The sequence below is a fragment of the Opisthorchis viverrini genome (assembly GCF_000715545.1).
Source record: "Opisthorchis viverrini unplaced genomic scaffold opera_v5_105, whole genome shotgun sequence".
NCBI lineage: Eukaryota > Metazoa > Platyhelminthes > Trematoda > Opisthorchiida > Opisthorchiidae > Opisthorchis > Opisthorchis viverrini.
The window spans coordinates 1,054,038-1,062,198 of record NW_008751759.1 but is presented as its reverse complement, the minus strand read 5'-3'; positions in this window follow the sequence as shown (position 1 = coordinate 1,062,198).

Sequence of the window (8,161 nt, the reverse complement as noted above, 5' to 3'; positions counted from 1 at the left end):
CTTAGAATTCCGAGTCTACCGAGCTTCATGGTCGGCGAACAAGCTCACTTTCACTTGACGTCTGACAATTCGTCTGGCCAAATTGTGCTCAGGACCGGCGGTTACACTTCTCCGAGATTGAAGCAGTGTCACTGTTCAGTCTGATATCGAGTGCTTCGGTGGACCTAATAGCGCCGCATTCTCGGCACTGTAAAAAGAGGTGGCGATCTCATTCCAGCATGAACTAACATCCGACGTCGAAGCAGCTGGAAGAGACTGCACAAGATGATTCTGATAGATTCGTCTAACATCCGGATCCGTTAGCCGCTCAGTTGTTAAATGGGCTATCCATATCCTACGCGGCCATGAAAACGAAGCGAGGAACGACCGCGCGATCAGAACCCACAAATAAGCCCTAAAATAAGCGGCAGTCAGTTAGTGATCTGCGTCATCGGTGGTTATTGGCGATGCGATCAATTTAAGTTCGTGACTGCAACCCTGTTGGAGAACAGCATGCGGGTACGACTCCCGTTATTTAGGAAGTTAGTACTGCAGAAGAATAAAAACTGCGATCAGCACATAGTTGAAGTATTCGTTCGGCAGTGTCCATACGTGCCGACTACAATCCATGTTAACCACTTAACTGAGTCTCAGATTCGCTAAGTCTGCCTTCTTGTGCATTCATATCTCCGGAAACCACCACAATATCCGAGCTTCTACCTTGCGTTGGGCATTCAAGGCGTCACAAAAATTGTCTTCAGTGATGTAAGAGCTACAGTCGGCTGGGATGTAAGCAGATACGACAAACAAACGACAAACAAACAAATAAACAGTCATCCTGCCTGTGAAACGAACCGCACAGAGGCGAGTATCAACGGGTATCCGTCCAGTAAATTACGACGACAGAGACCCCCGCACATCCTGCTGCAGCGGTCTATGGATCGCCAGAAGTAAGCAGCTGGTAATAAATGGGGAGTGATGGGTATTGGGGTCAACCACTGTGCTTGCATCTTGAATTCTTGTCTCTGGCACACAGCACACACCAATATCAAGCAAGTCCGGTGTAAGAGAAAAAGGGGCTTCTTGTCCTGCTTGCGAACATCAGAAGCAACCAAACAGACTAGGCGTCAAGACTTGAAGACTGATATCGAGATACCTTAGGCTGTCTACGCTGGCTGAGGCCCATATTTCGCTGCCAAAACCGATGCCAATTGAACGGCATCGTCAGTTCTAATTGATGAGCATACACGGGCAGAGTTAGTTAAAGGGTGAGTGAGGCTTTAGAATTTATTCGAGAACGTGTTAGAAGAGAGTTCGAGCTATCGAGGATAAACGTTTTACCTGTGTCAGAACAGGCGTGGATGAGCTGAAATGTACATACAAAGATTCAATACGAGTATACATGGGGTAACTATAATAATCAGACAAAAATCATGTCATTGGGGGGGAAGAGAAAGTATGTAAAAGGGAGACAAGGGAAGCTTCAGCAACGGTCTGTTTTCACCTATTCGCCTGCTGTATATAGAAAGTAAGGCGACCCGGTTGACGTACCTCGCGACAACCAATGTGGTATGACATCATTTTTAAGTGTGGTCAGTTCTCTAGCAATTGACCAATTGAGGCGAGATGGCTCAAGTGGTTAGAGCGAGAATTTGCTGACCGAAAGATCCGTTGTTCGAACCCGACCTCTGCCTCTCGACTTTCCCTGTCTATGCTTGGGCAACCGAGCAGTATCTCGGCCCTCGTGCTTACTTTGGGTGACATGGCAGCTAGGTACCGGAAGGGTGTTACAGCTGAACTATTTTTTAATCGACCAATTTGGTATGAGACTCTGCGAGTGTAGCGCGAAAACCCTCCAGTATAGCTCAGTGGATCGTGTAGGCTCACATACCGTCACACTATGGTAAGGTTCAGTCCCTCCGTGAGGTCGATGGCGTGGCTTGGACAGCACCACTCTTTCAGACGCCCCACGTCGGTCGTTTTTCTGAATTTGAGAGCTGCTTTTGATTCTGTCGATCGTCGGCAACTTCGGCAGTGCCTGGCAATCAAAGGTGTCCCTTCCAAATTTCTATCCATTATGAGGGTGCTGCATATGAACTCCTGTGGACGCGTGCAAATATACGGGGAGCTCTCCTGCGGGCGCGTACGAGTATACGGCAAGCTTTCGCCTGAGTTCACCACGTCCAGTGGTGTAAGACAAGGCTGTTCTCTTTCCCCTTTCCTCTTCAACTTTGCTATTGATATGCCACTTGAAATTCCTCTGCCTGCCTCTGAAACGTCGGGAGTCAAAATGCTCCCGGGACGTTCTCTCACAGAAATGGAATATGCGGACGATGTTGCTCTCCTTGGTTCAGACCTAAATAACTCTGCCGCACGGTTTGGCATGCGCTTCACACGTGCAAAGTGTAAGGTGCTACTGCAAGACTGGGTAGGATCAAACTCACGTCTCATGCTTGCTGGTGAGTAAATTGAAGTGACTGATAAATTTGTTTACCTGAGCAGCTGTATAAGTCCCGGTGGGTTGGCTGGAGATGAGATTATTTATCGAATCGGAAAGGCAAGGGCAACTTTTACCAAGCTCCGACATCTATTGCGCCGATGTGACGTGAGTTTGCTTGTCAAGGGAAGAGTTTACACCGCGGTGCTGCGATCCATACTACCTTATGGATCAAAGACGTGACCTCTACGCGCAGAGGACATACGGAAGGTGTAAGTGCTTGATCATCGTTTCTCCGAAGCATTGGTCAGGTCTGGTGGGAACATCGCATTAATAGTGCTGAGGTACGGCAAATAGTCTTAGGAGGAAGAAACCCTCCCGCTCTCTCACGCTTCGTAGGCTGCGCTGGTTGGGTCATGTACTCCGCATGCCAGGAGATCGTCTGCCTCGTAGAGCTCTTTTCGCCCAGCCCTGTGCTGAGTAGAAACGACCGAGAGGTGGACAATGTATGGCCACGTATGGCCACGAAGTACGAAAACACTAACCAGTAAGCTAAGTCGGGTGGGCGACTACCGCCTCCGTGGATGGAGACCGCGGGGACTCAAATAATCAGTGGTTGAGGACCTTGGCGGAAACCACCTAATCGCGCCGTCAGTGGCGCTCATGCATCAAGGCTATCGCCTTCAATGCGTAGCCACCCAATTTCCGAACAAACTGAGCACCCCTTCGCCTCAGGCTTGGTTTTGTATTCCACTTTCCAGTCACGTAAAAGGTGACTGTCAGATGGGACAGGACGAGATGAGATCATAATGAAGGATAGGTGTGTCAAAAAGCGAATTTTCCGCTTATCCGCCCAGCTGTATGCAACAAATAAGGCGGTCCGACGACCGATTTTGTATGAAGGTACTTTTATCTACAAAGTTCACGGTTGTATGTGGAATGGGACACTACTAGGACACCCAGACCTAGATAGGAGTAAAATTACGCTACTTGACCGAAACATTCGGCACAAAAGACCTACCGCAAAACAGCGGTGGTAAGCGTGAGACTACTTGAGTAGCCCAATTTTCATGGAAAAAAATTGTCACGCCTGTTGAAAACCCCAACCTGTAGGATCACGAAACTACCTGTCAAATCACTATACCTTGAGCAACACGGTAGGAGATCCAGTGGATGTCCAATGGGCATCCTCTAATAAAGCCCAGGTTACTCAGGTGTATAAATCATCACACCGCAACAAGGTTCAATCTATTACCGACGGATTTGAACCGGACAACTGTAGAGCACAGAGGCGAGTGTTGACCGTGATCCAGTCCGTAAAGACGACTTCAGCCATGAAGTTGAGTACAACTACAGCACCGTAGATACCGAAGGCCGTTGCTTCAGGATCACCAGATACCAGAGGAGTACAGTGTGGAACATTTAAGCTCATCCGAAGCGGTTTTAAATGCACAGCCAAAATTTGGCCCTGTACGACGGATTTGGAGATACAAAATACATCGGCAGAAATGTAACGTGAAGTTTCGGTAACAAATGGCTGTTGCTCAGCTCGGGAGATGGCTCAATTGTTAGAACTCGAATTTACTGACCGGAAAGCCTGTGGTTCGAGCCCGACCTTTGCCTCTCGACTTCCTCTGGCAGTATCCCAGCCCTCGTGTTTCCTTCTGGTGGCACGACAGCTAGGCACCGAAAATTTGTCACAGCTAAACGAGTTTTTTGTCCAGCTCTACACGAAGTATGGATACGAGGTGGATCATATATTTTGAGCTAAATAGGGGGTCAACTGGCGTTATTTCATTGGAGTGCAGGTTAGACAGGAAACAGTGAGTGCGAGATCAGCATATGGACTAAGCGCAGTGGATCAGTTGAGAGGTGGCAAATGGATGGGGGCAAGAACCCGTGAACGGGAAGCTTTAAGCCAAGTAATACTTCCCGGCTGTCCTAAACGAGGGAAATTTGTTTGAGGTACCCCACTTCTAGCCTTGGACTTGAAAGCATGACCCGAGAGACAATAAAAGGACGTAAGGTTTTGCTTCGATATCCTGACCGTATCCCTTGAAGTACAAAAGACAAAGTGTAGTAGGATTTAGTTGGAGGGAACATTCCCGGGACCAGTGACTCAACAGTCCGACCCCTTGAGATGAAAGGACTGGTGTAATCCAAGGTCTAAAAGAGTAAGGTACAGATTTTTCACTCCTGGTCCTTTTGCGTAAAGCATACGCATTTGGAGCCGCACCAGGCTCTTGGTAAGTTGCAATAGGATTTTGACTGCATTCTGTAATTCACTGGCAGACTCGGCAAACCGTGGACCGACCGGAATGTGTAGTTTTGTTGGCCAAATTTTCCAGCTCGTCCTTTCTCGGGGGAGGGAAGCATCGCTGCATGCTGGCCGTGAAGGAAACACCATAATACCCTCACGCTCCCATCGCAGAGAACGAATTTAGCTCCTAACCGCCTTGTATCAGGGCTGGTCACAGCAAAGGCACTCGCTGCTTCTCATTCAGTCATTCGGTTGTTGCACCCCTGTAGAGCATACCTGCCATGCAACTTGAAGATAACACGAGAGCTAAGAGGCTGTCGATTCGCCTGAGTATAGGCAGGAGCAATCAGAAATCCGTGGTTGGGTTCGAACCAAAGACCCTCGGTCATTAGCTCCGAGTCTTAACCGATGAATTGTCACGACCTCCTCAATCAATCGCTCCCGCTTAGCCCTCCTGCCATGGTGAAACCTTGTGGGGAGAAGTTCCAGTCAGTGTAGCCTGCGGAACCATCACAGAAAGCAAGCCCGACCCCAATGTCTAGGTGACAAATTTGTTAGCTTGGCAGTCTTGGTCGGGCTTCCCATTGATATCCTCAAGTGAGATCTGCTGTTATCAAAACTTCTAGATCTCTCTCTGATATGTTTTCTCCCTACAAATAACCACTGATGTGATAGGTGCCGACCGGTTGGAAACGTCTACTCAACAGAACGCAGCAGTTATAGCTGGTAGACAGATTCCAATCCTGAAAGATTGTGTACGGAGTTGACAGCCATCCGAAGAATTCCTGTATCATCATCATTACCGGCCGTCGAAATTGTCCTCGACCACAAGACTAAGAAATTTTGGTTAAACTAGCCGGTCATTTTCATGCACTTTGAATGATTCGAACCCCAGTACTGATCCCCTAGAAACCCCGCTGTTAATCTATGCGAAAGTTCTTAGTCCATGTATTTGCTTTTCCACACACCCTGTAACGCCTCAGCTTCCAAAGCAGTCGACAGCAAGAAAGAAAAGAAAGAAAGCGTTCAGCTGTAGCACCCTTCCGGTGCCTAGCTGCCATGCCACCCGAAGGAAGCACGAGAGCTGGGATACTGCTAGGTTGCCCAAGCCTAGACAGGGGAACTCGAGTGGCGGGGTTCGGATTCGAACCACGGACCTTCCGGTCAGTAAATTCTCGCTCTAACCACTTGGGACATCTCGCCCCCAGTCGACAGCAAGGTAGAGGATCGAATGCCTTACCGAAGTCCACGCATACATCAGTCTAGTTTGCGGCGTCAAAAATCATCCAACTTCTTTTAACTCAAGCACGTTCGGAGCATATGGACTCATGCTGTTCAGTTGGCTGCGTCCCTCCATCCTATTGCTTCGCGGACTGCTGAGATCCACCTGCCTGTAACTCGCTGGATCCTGTCGACCAGCGCACAGCTGCAATTGGCGAGGCTATCACCGTCCACAACTGCGGACCGATTCACTGTCGCAAAGCTCTCTCTGTCTGCTGGACTTACCATGGTTCAGCTCATCTCTTCCCACACACACACACACACACACATAAGGTGTGTTTTCAAATTTTCGGCCTTCTTGACGGATTTTTTCGTCATAACTTCGCGAACAAGAGTGCATCCGATTGAGGGTCAGACACATGATTGGTCCAAACAGGATAACCCGCTCAACTAAGGTTCCCAAAAGAGAGAATTTTATGGTTGGATGAATTTTGCAGTATACGGAGACTTACAGTTTGTTTGATTCTTGGTATTGGCCTTGCACAACCTTGCTTGCTAAGCTTCGGCTTATGAGCTTTCTTTCTGCTTTCAATCCACCGAAATAGTCATGAACATCTGCCATCGAAGAATCCTTGTCCCCTAGTGATTCCATAACATGCATATTACATAACTGGCGACCATACCAAACACTGGTGGATCTATCACGAAGATCCTGGCTCTACACATATGCACTTAAGAGCTAGCACGTTGCCCAATCGCACAGCTCAATCATACGGCCGAAGCACCCAAAAAGATTTGGGTATCTGGTTCTTACTGCCCAGGAGCAATCGGCTCAAAAGGCATTCGCCGTTTTACGGATGAATCGGTGCACCTTTTCCTGTACTACTCACACAAACGTCCAAAAACTCTATGGGGCATAAGTCTGGCTACTTCTTGAATATGCCAAACAATTTGTCTACTCAAGACGCACGAAAGACGTAACCCTCATTGAGCGTGTCCAGCAAGCTTCTACGAAAATGATTGCCGGCCTTAAATCCGTGGACCGTAAGACAGGTCTCGTGGTGCCTGACCTCGTTCCCCTGGAGTACCGTCGCCTCCGAGAAGACCTTATTCTTACTTATGTCCTGTTTAAACAAGGTTTGACAGGTTTTTAATGTCGACCAAGCAAACACACAGCTGGGACGTGGAAACGAGATTTTTAAGCAAAGAAAGCGCGATCTTATCAGGCAAATTTTTTCTCATTTCGGGTAGTTGCTGTGCAGTGTAACCTTCCTTAGAAGGTCATCCGCACTCCTTCTAGAACCCAGTTCAAAGGATTATTGTACACTTTTTATGCGAGTCCTTGCGCTGGCAAGCTCACTACCCCGCGATGAGAACTTAAAGAGCAGTGCTACACCTTTTTTCGCTCGTGTCTTTCAAGTGAACGGCAGCCACTGAACGACAAGAACAAAACCAGCCCGGAAAACTTGGGCGAAAGCCTCGAGACTGTGTCTCAATCCCTGAATCCGTGAAAACTTGTGCACCAACCTCATACACCACACTAATAGCATTAGCCGGTTCACGTAGGTCATGTTGCACCGGGAACATTGTTCTTCCAAAAGAGGGCCAGTACAGTATACAGCGTTTTCCATTTTGGTTGATTGGTGATGTACAACCTTGCTCACTAGACTTCAGCTCGTGAGCTACTACTCTGTTTTCCATCCACAGAAATTGTCGGGAACCTCTACCTCTGATGAGTCACTATCCACTGGTGCTTACCAAGCGTCCTCATAGGAGTCAATAACACGATGGAAGGGATTCGTACGGGCGTCAAGGTCAATTGAAGCACCAAGGTCGTGCAGCCGGTTCAGTAGGTATGACAAATGGCTTCAATGACTTACGGGTTAATACACATGACCGAGGCTTTCGCCCAGGCTTACCAGTTCGGGTTTGCTATTGTCATTCAGCGCTTCCATTTAGCCTGACACCCACGGGTAAAAAACAGTGCACTTTAGTGATCCTTCTGATCATCGTACATTAGTATTTTCTTTGTAACTTGGCCTTACTCAAATTGTACCACTTTCTGTCTCTCACTAAATCTCAGCTTATTTCTCTTCTCTGCATACCGAATAACTTTTGTTTAAATGAAACCAAAGAAATATGCATGCATAAACACAATACAAGTTCTGTACTTCGTGAAAGGCGTGTTCCCTTCTTGTTGTGTCGAGTTACGCTGTCAGTGAATTAACGAGCGGTTATCTACCTTTCAGACTACGACGGGATAG